This window comes from Artemia sp. Qi Xiang Cuo, chromosome 11 (assembly GCF_049724085.1).
Source record: "Artemia sp. Qi Xiang Cuo chromosome 11, ASM4972408v1, whole genome shotgun sequence".
Classification (NCBI taxonomy): domain Eukaryota; kingdom Metazoa; phylum Arthropoda; class Branchiopoda; order Anostraca; family Artemiidae; genus Artemia; species Artemia sp. Qi Xiang Cuo.
Genome location: NC_142804.1, coordinates 2,333,738 through 2,349,685, shown reverse-complemented (window position 1 = coordinate 2,349,685; position 15,948 = coordinate 2,333,738).

The following is a 15,948-nucleotide window of genomic DNA, read 5'->3' as shown; positions in this document are numbered from 1 at the left end:
AGCCCCCCCCCCCTAAGATTCAGCCTATGGGTGCCCATGAATTAAACCGTCACCTAACTCTAAAAGCTACAACAAAATGACCAAGGAATAGAGTTGTGAACACTACTACTACTACTAAGAAGTTACCGCAGGACCACGCCGCCTGAGCCTAACACACCTGCGCATGCTTCTCCGTTATCCCTATCCATTCAAAGCCTCCCTCTTTACACCATCCCAGGAAGTTCCCATTTTCTGTAAATCTTCCTTTATGACATCCTCCCACCCCAGACGAGGACGACCTGCTTTCAGTTCAGCCCTAGACGGTTGGCCAAAAAGGACAATCTTTGGCAATCTGGCTTCCTTCATCCGCAGAACTTGCCCTGGCCATCTCAACCTTTCGTTCATTATGGCCCTACAAAGCGGGATTAAACCACATTTTTCGTACAGCCTACTCTTTGAAATACTGTCAGTCAGCCGGTTACCCGGAACAATCTGTAGGCAATTTCTCTAGAAAACTTCAAGCAAATCTTCATCCACCTTTCGGAGCATCCAGTTGGCTCTGAAGCATGGTCCATGCTTCAGAGCCATATTTGACCACTGTCATCACTGTAGCTACCAATATTCTAACCTTGGTTTGCAGACTTATCTTCCTATTCTTCCTATCTTTGAAAAAACCGCCCTGAGCCTTAGCTATTCTACTTTTCACATCTTCGTTGCTCCCACCGTCTTTACTAATAATACTACCAAGGTAAGTGAAGCTGCCCACCTGATCAATCTTTTTGTCACCCATTGTCACCTTTTCATCTTCACTTATTCCTAGCCTTAGTAACTTAGTCTTCTTAACATTAATTTTAAAAATTATTCTAGCACCCTGAACTCGCAAAACCTACAAAAATTCATTAGTTTTGCTCACACTTTCATTTAGGATGCTTAAATCATCAGCACAATCTGAGTCCAGAAGAGTTTTTCCTCCCCGTTTGATTTTGTGGTCTCCCATTGCCTTTCCTGTGCTCCTTAAGACAATGTCCATCAAAATAGTCCATATAAAGGTGGATATAACACAATCCATATAAAGTAAGAATTAGTGACAGTACTAAAAGGACAAAAAAATACTATGGCTCCAGGAGCTGATATTGTGGTAAATGAGTTTCTTAAATATGGCGGCTCTGTGGTTAGAAATAAGTTACTGAAGCTTATGAGCATGATTTTTTAAAAAGGGGAAATATCCAACGATTTTTGGAAAACCTTAATTAAACCACTGTATAAATAGGTGATAAGAGTGAGTGTGGTAATTATCAAGCCATTAGTCTGGTCTCTGTAGGTAGCAAATTACTTAGAAGTATGATACTTTTTAGACCTAAACAAAGAGAGATGATGTAAACAAAGTTTTAAGAGAAGAACAATGCTGTTTTAGAAAAGGTAGAGGATGTGTCGACCAAATTTTCACTCTTAGGTTAATAACTGAGAAGTGCCTGAGTTGTCAAACACTTTTGCTCCTCAGTCTTATAGATTATGAGCAACCGTTCGATCCTGCGATAGAAGAGCTATAGCAAAGGTCTTACCCTTGTATGGTATACCAGGCAAATAGATTAAAGTGATTAGTGCTATTTACGAGAATAACACTGCTGCGGTCAAGGTAGGATAGGAGGTTAGCAGCTGGTTTGATATTAAATCGGGAGTTAAGCAGTGAACAGAACCGAGAACACTTTGGAAACTACCTTCAAAGTTTGTTGTGCTTTACACAGTCTTTTTTTTTCCCCTTTTTGCAGGAGAAAATTCCCTGAATTCTGTTTGTTTCAGGTTTGTCTTGTAATTTTGCCTTGGGCATCTTATTCCGTTTTTCTTTTCAAACCCCGGGGCCTGTGCTCCAACCAAACCACCGGAACCTCAAATGTTTTGTCAATTATGTGATTATTATGTTATGATCATTTTATTTTCTCTAAAAATGAGGTTTTTTTTTAAATTGTAATCTTTCTCTGATTATGGTCCGATGATTGGGGATCGGACGAAATATTTCGTGCAGCTTGTTGTTGACGTATGATCAGTTAAACGGGTTAAAATTGCCTTTAGACAATACTTCTGTAAAAATTTAGTAAAGCTTCCTCGACCTTTCGAAAGGCCCTTGTTTCAGGAGATTTTTAACCATAGTCATTACCGCAGCTTTGATGTTTCTAGTCTTGGCTTGCCATATTATCTTCCTATTCTGTCAAACTCAAATTCAAAAAAACACCTTCGGCCTTGGTTATTCTACTTTTTCATGTTGGCTGCCTCCACCATCCTAACTAAAAATAATAACCGGGTGATTGGAGCCATTTACTTGATCAATCTTCTTGTCACCCAGTATCACCTCTTCTCCTTCAGTTATTCTTGATCTAAGCTAATTATTCTTCTTAATCTGAAATGTTAGAACTCATTTTTCACCTTGAATTCTAAAAACCTCCCGGAAAATCCTTTATTTGGCTAATAAGTTTTATTTAGGAAACTCAAACCTCTGTGCAATCTGATTCTAGGAGAGTTTTATCTTCCCATTTAATTCCACACTCTATCATAACCTTTACTGTGTTTCTTAGAACAAAACTAATCGAAATGATACATACAAAACGGGGATAGCACAAAACCCTGCTTAACTCCTGATTCAACACCAAATCTGCTACTAGCCTTCCTTCCTACCTTTACTGTAACAATGTTTTTCTCGTATATAGCAATAATTACTTTAATGTAAAATCTAGTATACCAGACTAGGATGGGACATGCACCATAGCTTCTCTATCGGCTATATCAAATGCCTGTTCATTACTCATGAAGCTTGCAATCGACATACCTGTGTATTAGCACAAAAGAGACTGGTTTTGCAGGTCTTTAACCCACCAACTCCCTTGCAAAAGACTAGTGTATTAGTTGAATGAAGCTTAATCTGTATATCTAATTTTTAGTAAATTGAAACTTATACTGTGCCTCAGGGAGTAGCGGTAGTTGTATTAGTAGTAGTAGTAGTAGCAGTATTGGTAGTAATAGTAGTAGTAGTAGTAGAAGTAGTGGTAGTAGCAGTAGTAGTAGTAGTGGTAGTAGTAGTAATGGTAGTAGTAGTAGTAGTAGCAATAGTAGTAGTAGTAGTATTAGGAGTAGTAGTAGTAGTAGTAATAGTAGTAGTAGTAGCAGTAGTAGTAGTAGTAGTAGTAGCGTGCATATACTGTCTATTTGGCCAATTGATCATTCCCCTCGTCATTTCTTGAAAGTTCTAAACTAATACACTCAGTCATTCCTTAGTTACGCTTTTGACAACCCGTATGCACATAATATGCTTTGATTAAATTCAACACATCCCTCATCACTCTCTGGAAGGTTCACCTGAATACCCTTCATCTTTTTGGACACTATGTGTCCGACATGCCCACCTTTCTCAATAATAAATACTATATATAAACAATGGCTGAATAGCATAACTAACAGCCCTTGCCACGAGGGCTAGGGGGAGGGGGTTGACATCCCCAAGGACATAGTTACTGGATCTTTCAACTATAGTTACTGAATCTTTTATTTTAGCTACCTCAAATTTTGATTGGATGTGTTTGGAGAATGGGCGTGTAAGGGGGCTTATCGCCCTCCAATCACTTTCGACTCTTAAGAAAAAACACTAGAAAATTTAATTATGAATCGAATAAGCTCCTTCTGATCTTTCTACGACGACCCCATCTATACGAAATACCTTTGTGAAAAAACAATAAATAATGTATAGTGTCCACATCGCTATTTACTTTAGGTAGCGCTGTTGCACTGTCTATGATTAGAGCCAGAGGGCCAACAATGAAAAATTCTGATGGATTCTGAAATGCTGCTTAAAAAACAGCTAACTGTCTGGGGTTTACAATGTATTTTAATGACTTTCAAGTGCCATAGAAAAGATTTTAGGCAAAGCCTGTAATTAAGAACTAAATTTGTTGAAGCTTCGTTCCGAATAAAATTATTTTCAAAATTTATTTTACAACTAGTGAATTCATAATTAGGGTTAAGAGCAATAGCAAAACTTAAAATATATATTTTAATATCTCAAAAGATGTTACAAGTTAAACATTTCTATTGGTGCAATAATACAGTTCAGTGCACAGGTTAATAGATTCTGGCGAGAAGCTACCAAATTTAGAACACCATGTGCCAAACAAGAATATATTCCTTGGGAACTTTTCGTAGATGCCATCCTTATTTTGAATATACTTGGTGATTGTTGAATTAAATCTATTGATATTTCGAGTTTAGACATTCACTAAAAAGTGAAGAGTAATATCAAAACTTAACTTGTGCTTATTAATATCTCAAAGGATGTTTAAATATTTCTAATGGTACAGAAAGATAGTTCAATATAGAGGTTAGATTCTAAAGAAAAATTACCAAGGATATATTTAAAAAGAACTTTACGTAATTGATATCCTCATTTTGAATATACTTAGAGAGATGAAACTTTCTGAGATTGTTAAGAAGCTGACTGTTGAATTTAATCCATACATGTTTTCGAGTTTAGACATTCACTGGAAATTAAAGATCAACATTAAAATTCAAAATGAACGTTTTAGTATCTCATAAGATGTTATAAACTAGAATTTCTAATGGTGCAATAAGATACTTCAATATACAGGTTAGCTGATTCTGAGGAAAAACTACTAAGCTTAGATAACCGTCAGCCAAACAAATATATATCCATTAAAAACTTTACATAATTGACTTTATACACGAAAATTACAGCCGACAATATTGATCAACAAGAAAAATCACTTTTTTGCGTCGGTAATAGTTCTGGTGTCAGATCATGAGGGAGATCAACATCACATATCGCCATATCAACACCGAACGTAATGTGGGAGGTGACCCTCGCCCATACGCAATATGTAACCCCAATAATGTTATGGTCTAGGATTCGGTTGTAAACCGTCTACTCCTGCAACTTCGGCATTCTTAAGTTTACGCAATACAGTCTTGACTTCAAGCAGTTTTGTGGAATCTTCGCTTATGACGATTTGGAAAGGTGACATCTTAGTTGGAGGGACTATGGGATTTGTAGGTGGTGAAAGGTTCAAGGTTTAATTTTAAAATATCTGTACAAAATAGACATAAATAGAGGGTAAACGCCGGAGACACAAGGTCGAATGACAAAAACCCTGTACATTAATCGGAATAAACCTGTTTGACAACAAAAAAATAAATAAGAGTTATTCCATGACTCACCAATAGACGGGTACCCACCCCACAAACCCACCGACATCGGGTAAAGATCCACCGAAAACACACAAAAAAAACAAAAACGGGCGAATAAGGGTAACCGATGACCGGCATCTCACAGGGCAAAACACCCAACAAAACAATATTATCAAATGTACCCAGTTTCTTAATATATTATTAATTCTTAAATTTATATATAAGGATAGAATGAAGTGGCTTTTTTATATTTGGAAGAGATTTGCTGCAATCAATAAATGGTAGATGAATACAGATGAACCCGTGATTGAAAATAATGGCGAGAACCGTGATCTCTCTGTGCTTAATTTTAGGTGCTGAATGTTCCATTTATGTCGGGTCTCATAAGAATGGGCATGTTGTACAGGGAAAAAATTATTCGAACGAAAGTACGGAGGTAGTTCCGACCGGTCATATTTTACCTTAAATAAAAAAGAATTGAGGGTGAATATATGTGAAACAGGCAAAATATTAGTTAGAAGATAAAGAGTTTCAGTTTTACTCTTATTAGGATAAGAAGACGGTGACGGTAAATATTTCTTTAAAAATAGAAGAGCCCGGTTTTGAAGAATTTGTATCGGTTTCACATGACATCTGAATGTTGCCAAATATATCAGAGGACAATACGTAAGATGGGAATGAACCAACGCAAAATAAATTACACGTATTCTAATAAATTAGAATAAATTAAAATAGATTAGACGTTTCAGCAAAAAATGCTGAAACCTTCGCATTATACCAACCCCTTGAGCAACTTTAACCCGTAATCTATTACAATGTTCTTTATATGACAGATTTTCATCAATAATAATACCCAAACACCGGAACGAAGTTACCCTTTGAATTTGAATATTTGTAGCATGATCAAATATTGTTGAAATTCCTTGTGCATTCTGCCCAATTCTAATATAAATGATAAATTTGGTTTTTGATACATTTAGTGACAAACGATTAGCTTTTAGCCATACAAGAAATTGTGAAAAAACAATTTGCAGCTTCTCATTGAGATCCTCTTCCGAATGTCCAGTAAGTGATGATCCGGTATCATCAGCGAAAAGAACATTCAGACCAAGGTTTTCTGTCACTGATGAAATGTCATGAAGGTCATTTATTTATATTATAAAAAGCAGTGGTCCCAGGATTGAAGCTTGCGGGACACCAATATTTGACAACAGACATGGATCCGAAACTGTGTGGTTGATCATAGTCACTTGGGAGCGACCACTTAGGTAAGATGCGATAAAATCGCGCGCTGGTCCTCGTATCCCACCATGGTTTAGTTTATACAACAATATTTCATGGCATAACGAATCGAAGGCCTTCTCAAGGTCCAAAAATATACTCGCCCATCAAAATTTGAGATAGCCATTTTGTTTATCATAGTTGAAAGGCCCAATAACTATACATTTGGATACTTCATAACCCCCACAGCCCCAAGGGATAGGTCTTTAAGTTATAAAATAAGTAAGTACTCCTTTAGGTATAAAATACACTGCTCATACGGGCAGATTTATAAGAAAACTGAAAAATTATTTCTCTTAAAGATCTTAGTTTTTGTTTGATACTCTGTACGGTTCAAGTTCAAATTCAAACAAATCTAATTTAAATTTAAAATTCAACCCTAAAGGCTTCTATTTCCAAAAATAATTAAAAGAATTTACAGAACTTCTTATTCCAAATAAAGTCTTAAGTAACTTAAAGGAACTTTTTTTTAAATCAATTTCAGCAAATTAATTTACTTAGGTTTTATTTTACCTTGCCCAAACTCAACTCAACTGCATTCAGCTCAAAGCCCAAGAACACAAAAAGAAGATTAAAAGAAATAAAATATAAAAAAAATCCTATGAGGTAATTTTTTTTAAAGAATAGTTTTTTTTTCAAATGAAAGTCAGGTCGTTACTCTCGGTCGTTACGCTTAAGCTTTGTAATACTTTAAAAAAGCTTGTTATTCCAAGCCAATGGCCCTTGGTTTTCAGCAGTTGTTCTTTTTAGGAAAAAATTAGGACAAAATTTAAACATCTAGTCGACATTTTTTTTTTCAATTCAATGGGTTTACAAAGACAAAAAGTAAATCGCACATAATATAAAAATACTCAGTCCATTTCCGGACGCCAAGAACCACAATCAATATCATGTCAAGATAATACGAAGAGTGGTCACTGCTCTTACTCCCAGACACAACATTACCTCTCATTAATCAAAAAAAAAATAACCTTTACCTTCCTGCTCTTTTCCCCAAGGGAAGCCACCTCATCATAAATAAAAAACAATCATACATACTTTAGTTATTTATATTTTAATCTTGAACTTTTTATTTATAATACTTTACATTATTTATCATACTCTACTTTAACTTTTCTTTTGTAATGCCAATAAATGATTTTTTATTCTTTTTATTAATGACGTAAGGGGGATCCTACCTCTCAGCTCTTCCGGGATCACATTTCATATCTTTGCACATGTTATATTTGGACCAAAATCTGATTGTACAGTCGGGGTGAAGGGTATGTGCGGGTCTGATGACGATCGAGTAGGCAAATTATGATGGTCCGAGTTAGGCCAGAATAATGTTTTATATGAAAATGACAGCTCACCAGCTAGAAACTTCAACACAAAGGTCAGGCATGACAGTAGATGTCATGCGACTCTAGTGACAAGTACTCTTCATTTTTTCCAATGAATATGAGGCATTGTCTATGAATAGAATTCAATTTTTGCAGATGAGACTTGAAAGTTGACTGACAGATCATTGCACATTACTGTAAATGGGGTTTTATGAAGTCGTTTTACAGAGAGACAAGTGTTTTTTGCGGCAAGCTGTGCTTCAGTTTTTATTATTCCAAGATTCCGGGATAGCTTCAGCTCTACTGCTTGGATGTGATACAGAAATGACAGAGTGTTCCAGTTTCCCGAGGAGAAATGAAGGGTACATACTATCAAATTCTTTTCTCATATCATGCAGAGCTGCTGCAGGTAGTAGGCCAGAGTCCAGAGCTTTGTTTATCCATAAACTTAAAGCTGTTAGTCATCTTGGGTGGAATGCCCTGGTCTGAAACCAAACTGGCGATTATTAAGAAGCCCTTCTTCTCCAGAAGCAGGAGTAGCTGCTGCTGTATAGGTTTTTCAACAACTTTTGAAAATGCTGATAGAACAGAAATACGTCTGTAATTAGCCAGATAAATTCGAGAACCTCCTTCGTACAGTGGAATTATTCTAGCTTTTTTTAGTAATTCTGGGAAAGTACCCTTTTGTAACGACAGATTTATTAAGTAAGTAAGGGACTCAATGATAGACCGGGCAACTGCTTTTAAAACTTTTGTGTGTACTCTGTCAAGCCCAGAAGCCGAATTTCCTCGCAGATTTCGTATGATTAACAGAATTTCAGATGGAGAGACAGGTACGACTGCCATTGACTTGAAGCATGCTGGACCAAGGTGATATGTAAAACTCTTGCTGGGCTTTCCATCAGAATCTGCTGTTTTTTGCCAACCTCTGCAAAACATACCCCCAACACATTTGCAACGTTTTTCTGGTCCCGTTACAGTTTCCCCATTAACAGATAATTGCGATGGAAGCTCAGAGAAGGGGAGGGCATCAGGGGCGCAGTATGGAGTTTAAAACCTTCCGTATTTTCCGAGAGTTCTTTCCACTTTCATCTATTTTCTCATTAAAATAATCTTTCTTTACTTTTCGTAGAATTAATCGAAGACATTTATTATAATTTTCATATTTCTCAAGCGTTGCTATGCATGGGTCATTTATGTGATCAGTCCATAGTTTATTTTTCTTATTAATAGACTGGAGCAGTCCGTGACTAATCCATGGGCTGATAGGTTGATTTTTCCGTCCAGTGATTTTTGTACGCTTTTCGCAGAAACAGTTCGTATATGTACTCATAAGAAAACTATGGAATTTCTCGAATTCTCTATTAACATCATCTGTTCCAAAGAAGTGCTCTCTAGATTTTGTGTAAGGGTTTCCAAGTTCATATCATTCAAATTCGAAGTTGTAAACCCCTGCTTAATCAAACCATTAGGCTTAGGATGTTGATGCTGTATGTTGAAATTGTAAGCCGAGGGAAGTGATCCGAAGTATCAGATAGCAGAACTGAGGCCGATATTGTGTGCAGTGTCGAAAAGATGTTGTCAATCAATGATTGTGAAGTAGTAGTTACTCCGGTAGGTATCGTCGTCGAAGGGTACATATTCGAGGCTGACATTGTACTAAGCAGATCTGCCGAACTGGAGGACAGAGGAAGACTTAGATTAATGTTGAAGTCTCCCATTAAGATAGCTTCGTTCCCTTGTTTCTCCAGATTACCAGTTATTTGGCTTAAATTTCTCAGGAATACAGAGACGGATCCTGCCGGTGGACGGTATACTTCTCCAACTGTTATTTTCTTCTGTGAAAGTAATGATATTTCAAGGAAACTTGATTCATAAACGCCTTCGACGTTCCGTGCTAATTTTCTACTAATACACACTGAGTAGTCTTGCCCTGTATAAATAGCTAAGCTTCCCCTTCTCATAGTCGATCTGTTCGAAAAATGGGAAGTGTATCCAGGAATTTCCAGAAGGGTATCTGTTTGTCCTGTTAGAAAAGTTTCGTAAAGTCCGTTTACATCTGGCTGTAACTGTTGGCAGAAAATCATTAGATCAGAAAAAGATGAGCATTTCCCTTGACAGTTCAATTGTAGAACAGTAGGCTGAGACTCAGAGCTTCTTTTTCTGAGTTACCAAAAGTATTGTATTCATAAAACTTTAGAGTTTCGTCAGATGTAATTAAGCAAATTGAAAAGGTTTTTCAACCTAAGTAAGGAACAAGTACAAAACTTAAAACAAATATAAATTATTATGTGTAAAGGGGGATTACCCCCTTCTCAAGACCTTGCTCATTAAACAAAATTTTTTTAGTGCTTTGAAACATCTTATCTTTCCAATTGCAAATTTTCTTAAAAAATTTGAAAATATCTAAAGTTCACAGTAAAGAGTAAGGAGCTAAGGAGGAGACAGCCCCTTTCATATAAAAAATAATCTGTTCGAATAAGTTTCAAACCTGTTCCTTGCTCTCATTTGGAAAGCTCTTTTTTAATTAATTTCTGTTTGTTTCTCAAATCATACCCAGGCCTAACCAAGATATAATTTGAGGTACCGGCCTCTTTAAATCCCTGGGTCATTGCTTTTAATAAGTGTATACGTTGATTATTACCGTCCCACGTTTAAATCTGCAATATCAATTTTGGATAAAATTTGAATTTACTTAAAAAATTAGCGGTTAATAGTAATTTTGGAAAAAAGTCCTTGCTAATATTACTACTAAGGAATTTCGGTTGGGTGAAAAGGAGTATTATTGTTTGTATGGATGGAAATCCTGAGAGACTGTTGATCTTCTACATAACTGAAGCTTGTCAATAAATTCAAGTTGTCAATAACTTCAAGTATCTCGGATCATACATTAACATTAAAGGCGGATGTAGCGAAGAAATCCAATGCCGCATTGCATCAGCTTCCGCTGTCTTTGCACAGCTGTGGAAGCCACTATGGAAAAGGGAGGAAACCCACCGGAAAACCAAATTTCTTATTTACGATGCCCTAGTCCGATCATTCTTACTGTACGGCTGTAAGACGCGGCCCTTAAAAGTCACCGAGGCACATGCCCTCAACACTTTTGAACACAGATACCTGAGGAGCATATTGGGGTTACGACTCAGCGAACGAATCCCAAATACGATCATCTACCAACGATGTGACCAAAAGTATGACATCACATCTATCATTCGACGCCACCGCCTGTCCTGGTTCGGCCATGTTTGCCGAAGAACTTTCATAAAGCAAAGCCTACGCTGCAAACCAGCACCTGATTGGAGGAAATGACATGGAGGACAAGCCAAAACCTGGCTTAACATAGCCAAATCTGACCTCGAGCCAATTGGCCGTTTCCGGAGACATGGTCACAGATAAGACCCTTCATGGCTTGAAATTATTGCCCCATTAACCCAAGACCATAATCTCTGGAATTCAACAGACTGTCAGATCCTGTCGCCAGGGAGAGCTACGTAGCTTGTGTTCTGATGCAAATACAAGTACAAGTACAAGACAACTGAGAGCCACCACAACCTCTACAATAGGATTTTCTTATCGATAAATACTACTACTACTACTACTACTAACAACTCACCGCAGCACCTAGCCGCCTGCGGCCAACACAGCTACGCACGCTCCTCCTCCATCCCAATCTACTCAAAGCCTCCCTTTTTGCACCAGCCCATGAAGTTCCCATTTCCTTTAAATCTTTCTTTATGATGTCCTTCCACCCCAGACGAGGACGACCTACTTTCCGTTTAGCCCTTGACGGTTGGCCGAAAAGAACAATCTTTGGCAATCTGTCATCCTTCATCCGCACAACGTGCCCTAGCCACCTCAACCTTTCTTTTATTATAGCCCTAGCGAGCGGTATTGAACCACATTTTTCGTATAAACTATTGTTTGAAATACGGTCAGTCAGCTGGGTACCCAGAACAATCCTTAAGCAATTTCCCTGGAAAACATCTAGAAAATCTCTATCGGCTTTTGGGAGCGCCCATGCTTCAGAGGCATATTTGACCACTGTCATCACTGTAGCTTCTAATATTCTAATCTTGGTTTGTAGACTTATCTTCCTATTCTTCCAAACTTTTTTTTAACTGTGAAAAAACACCCTGAGCCTTGGGTATTCTACTTTTGACATCTTCACTGCTCCCACCATCTTTAGTAATAATACTACGAAGGTGAGTGAAGCTGGCCACCTGATGAATTTTTTCGTTACTCAACGTCACCTTTTCATCTTCACTTATTCCTAGCCTTAGTGACTTAGTCTTTTTAACATTAATTTTCAAACATATTCTTGCACCCTGAACTCGCAAAACCTCTAAAACTTCATTCATTTTACTCACACTTTCATCTAGGATGCTTAAATTATCACCATAATCTAAGCCCAGAAAAGTTTTCCCTACCCATTCGATCACGTGATCTCTCAATACCTTTCCTGTACTCCTTAAGACGAATTCCATTAAAATAATCCACATAAAGGAGTATAACACAAAGCCCAGCCGAACTTATTATTTAGTGCAAAACCAGATGCTACCCTCATTCCCTACCTTAAACGTAGCAGTATTATTCTCGTACATAGCACTAATCAATTTAATGTATTTGTCTGGTATACTATACAAGGATGAGATCTTTGCTAAAGTTCTTCAATCAACTGAATCGAGCACTTGCTCAAAATCTATGAAACTAAGGACAAGATGGCTTTAAAAGCTCAAACACTTCTCAATTATTAAACTACGAGTAAAAAGCTGGTTGATACATCCTTTACCTTTTCTAGAGCTACACTGTTCTTCTCTTAAAACTTCTACGGCATCTACGGCATCTCTCCGTCTAAAAAGTATCATATTACTAAGTAATTTACTACTTACAGAGACCAGACTAATCCCTCAATAATTAACACACTCATTTTTATCACCTTTCATATAAAGGGGCTTAATTAAAGTTTTCCAAAAATTGTTAGGTACTTCCTCTTTTTCGAAAACCATGTTCATCATCTTCAGTAGATCATTTCTAGCCTCAGAGCCACGATATTTAAGATACCCGTTAACCACCCTATCTGTACCTGGAGTGTTATTTTTTTTTAGTCCTTTTAGTACTGTTGCTAATTCTTCCTCACAAAACAAATCTTCTTTCACATCCAATGTATCACAAACTTTTTCACTTTCCTCTATATCTCTTCCTTCAACTCTATCTCGGTTAAGCAAATTCTCAAGATGTTCGGCCCATCTCTCTTTAGTTTTTTCCTTATCGATGATTGCGGCCCCATTCCTATTTTCCAGATCCGCGTCAATTTTATCCATGGCCTCTACTTCACACCTCCTTAGTTCATATTTTAATGCTTTCTCCACTTTCTTTAAATTCCTTTTGTTTTCAGATGATCTATCACTATGGTAATTCTTTTACAAGTCCTTTCTTCTTTCTATCAAACATAAAGCTTTTCACTAATATTCTCAGCTGCAGTTCTAGCTTTCTTCCCTAGGACACCTTCAGCAACTTCACAAATTTTTTTATAAAGTTATTCCAGCCATCTTCCACATTGTCAAATTTTAAACTCTTAAGTTTAGTATTCATCTGTTCCTGGAAAGTTTCTCTCAAATCTTTATCCTGGAGTCTACTAACATCATAACTTCCCGGTAGGTAGTTACCCTTCCGATATTTCAGCTTTAAATTAACCCTTGACACTACTAGATGGTGATCTTTACTCTTAACATCAATATCGACACTCCTATATACCCTAGTATCTTGTATTGATCCTGCCATTCTTCGGTCTGCAATAACATAATCAATAAGGTTTGCTGTCTTACTATCACATAAAACAGCACACCAAATTTACCTAGGCTAGGATACCATCTATCCCTATTTCTACTGATCTGGTCGTTAAGTTTTCCCAGTAATAACCTCATATTTCCACCTGGGACCCTGTTTATTTGCTCCTGTAACTGTAAGTAAAACTCATTTGAGTCACTACCATCTCCGTCAGTCAGTTCTACAGGGGCATATACTACTATAACTGATACTCTGAATTTTTTAGTCATAAAATGAGCAATTAGTATTCTATTATTAATACCTTCCCAGCCTAAACAAGACTTAACGGCTTCCTTATTCATCATGAGCCCTACTCCCTGTTTATGTACCCCATCCTTCCTACCTGAGTAAACAAATTCTATACCACCTAATTTCATACTTTCTACTCCTGGGATATGAGTTTCTGAAACTCCGAATAAATCCAGTTCGAATCGTCTGATTCGTCAGTCAAAATGTCGATACTATAGTCATTTTTTAACGGCGTAACATTCCAAGTTCCAATTTTCATGTTCTTTAAATGATTGAAATTATTTTCACCTCAGGAAAAGCAATGATCCCGGATATCAGTGCAGGACTGGGGTCATATATCTTCTCAAGTCTGCACCGAAGTGCTTAAGCCGCCTTAGAGTCGGACAGCAATAAGTCCCTGGGACCTCCAAAAGAATGTGGGCTTTGTGCAATCCTGGGACCATCTTGGTCACAACATAGTTTTCAGCACTTGGCGATGCTCTTCTAACAACAAGAGTCGAAATCCTGCACAGACAATCTCAAGCTATTACCTCCAACTCATTATATACTCATGCCTACAAATATTATGCTACTATGGGGATGCAGCCCATAACCGATAAATTAGCCAGCAAGAGTTTTTTCCGCCTGAAGACGCCCGTCAAAACGTACCAAGACTAGAAGAAGTATCCATTAATGAGAATCTTTTGCGAATGCTGTGTCGTTTACTAGGTTATAACTTCCTCGAGGGGCGCCACTCCTCAAGTAGGAATAGAGTTGACCGCAAGGTCTCCAGTCTTGCAGGTAACCCGAAAGGGTCGAGGCGGCCCTTTGCAGAGGCCGTTGTGCATAGACCTGGATCTTACACCCTGCCGCAGTTGTCCCCCTATAGAGGATCCTTCCGCGATGGTGTTCTGCATCACCATGCAATTTAATCCATTACTGGGAGAAGGTTTGTAACTTCTGGGACTTGTGGACAAACCAGTGGGCCCTTTTGAGTGTACATTCGAGGGGCCTTCTTCCTCCTCCGCCTGTATTTATGAACCCGGGCGAGGGTGCCCCAGTTTCTATTATGGACCCGCAGGGACAAGGTCCCCTTGGTCCGTTTCTCCTGTGGAGGTACCCTAAATATCTGTAGGGCGTTCCCGTATCGCCACATGGGGACACCCTGAATTGCCTGGGGGAAGCCAACTAATATCTAGCCTAATTTAGTCAGAATCCCGTGCGAATGATGTGTCGTTTACTAGGCTATAATTTCGATAAATACATTACATACATTTCTTAAAATACAGTGAAGAGCTTCATATAAATAGAAAAAGATAATAATGCCTTTTAGAATTGCTGAAAACTAAGTTCCTAGCAGTATTTGCCACACCAAAGAAATTTCCTGGCGGGGCTGATGATGACCTGCCTTATCTATTCCACCTCTGTGCTGGTAGATATGGGAATGTAACATTTTAGCTGTATAGAGAACAATTTAATTAATTTCTAATCCCGCCCTACCTCTTTCCTTAAAGTTTTTAAAAATAAACTTATTCCTACAAAAAAAGATTCCTGAAATATATTCCCTGTCACCAAACCACCACTGATATTTTGGCGTTTGCCCCCCACCCCTCTGTAAAATTTTCTGCCGGTGACCGTGTTTACACCAATACTATAATTGTCCATGATAACACACAAAATATATATAAACAAAAGAACTCTATGCCTCCGAGTCAGAATCATTTGCATCATCTGAGTCCGAGCTAGCGCGAGGAAGCTTGAGCGGATTGTAGCAGTCATCTGGAAACTTTGTCCACTGGGCCGTCTTTGATTTCTTAGTTTCTAGCCAAAGTTTGATTCCTTTTTTAATCAGACGCGTTTCCGCTACTTTCTCACTTGCTACTTTTTAAAAAGCATTTTTTTTTAATGAGTTTCTAATTCTACTTTTACTACAGAATTCTGGCTCAACGGAGAGGGGTAGTATTGTTCATATGGATTGAAATTGTGCGTGAGTCCTGATCTTCTACGCAGCTGAATCAACCGTGACATCTACAAGTGGGCTCTCTGATGCTTAAATACATTGCATACATATATTTGAATACATTGAAACATTGTATATAAATAGGATAAGAGAAGCATTATCATT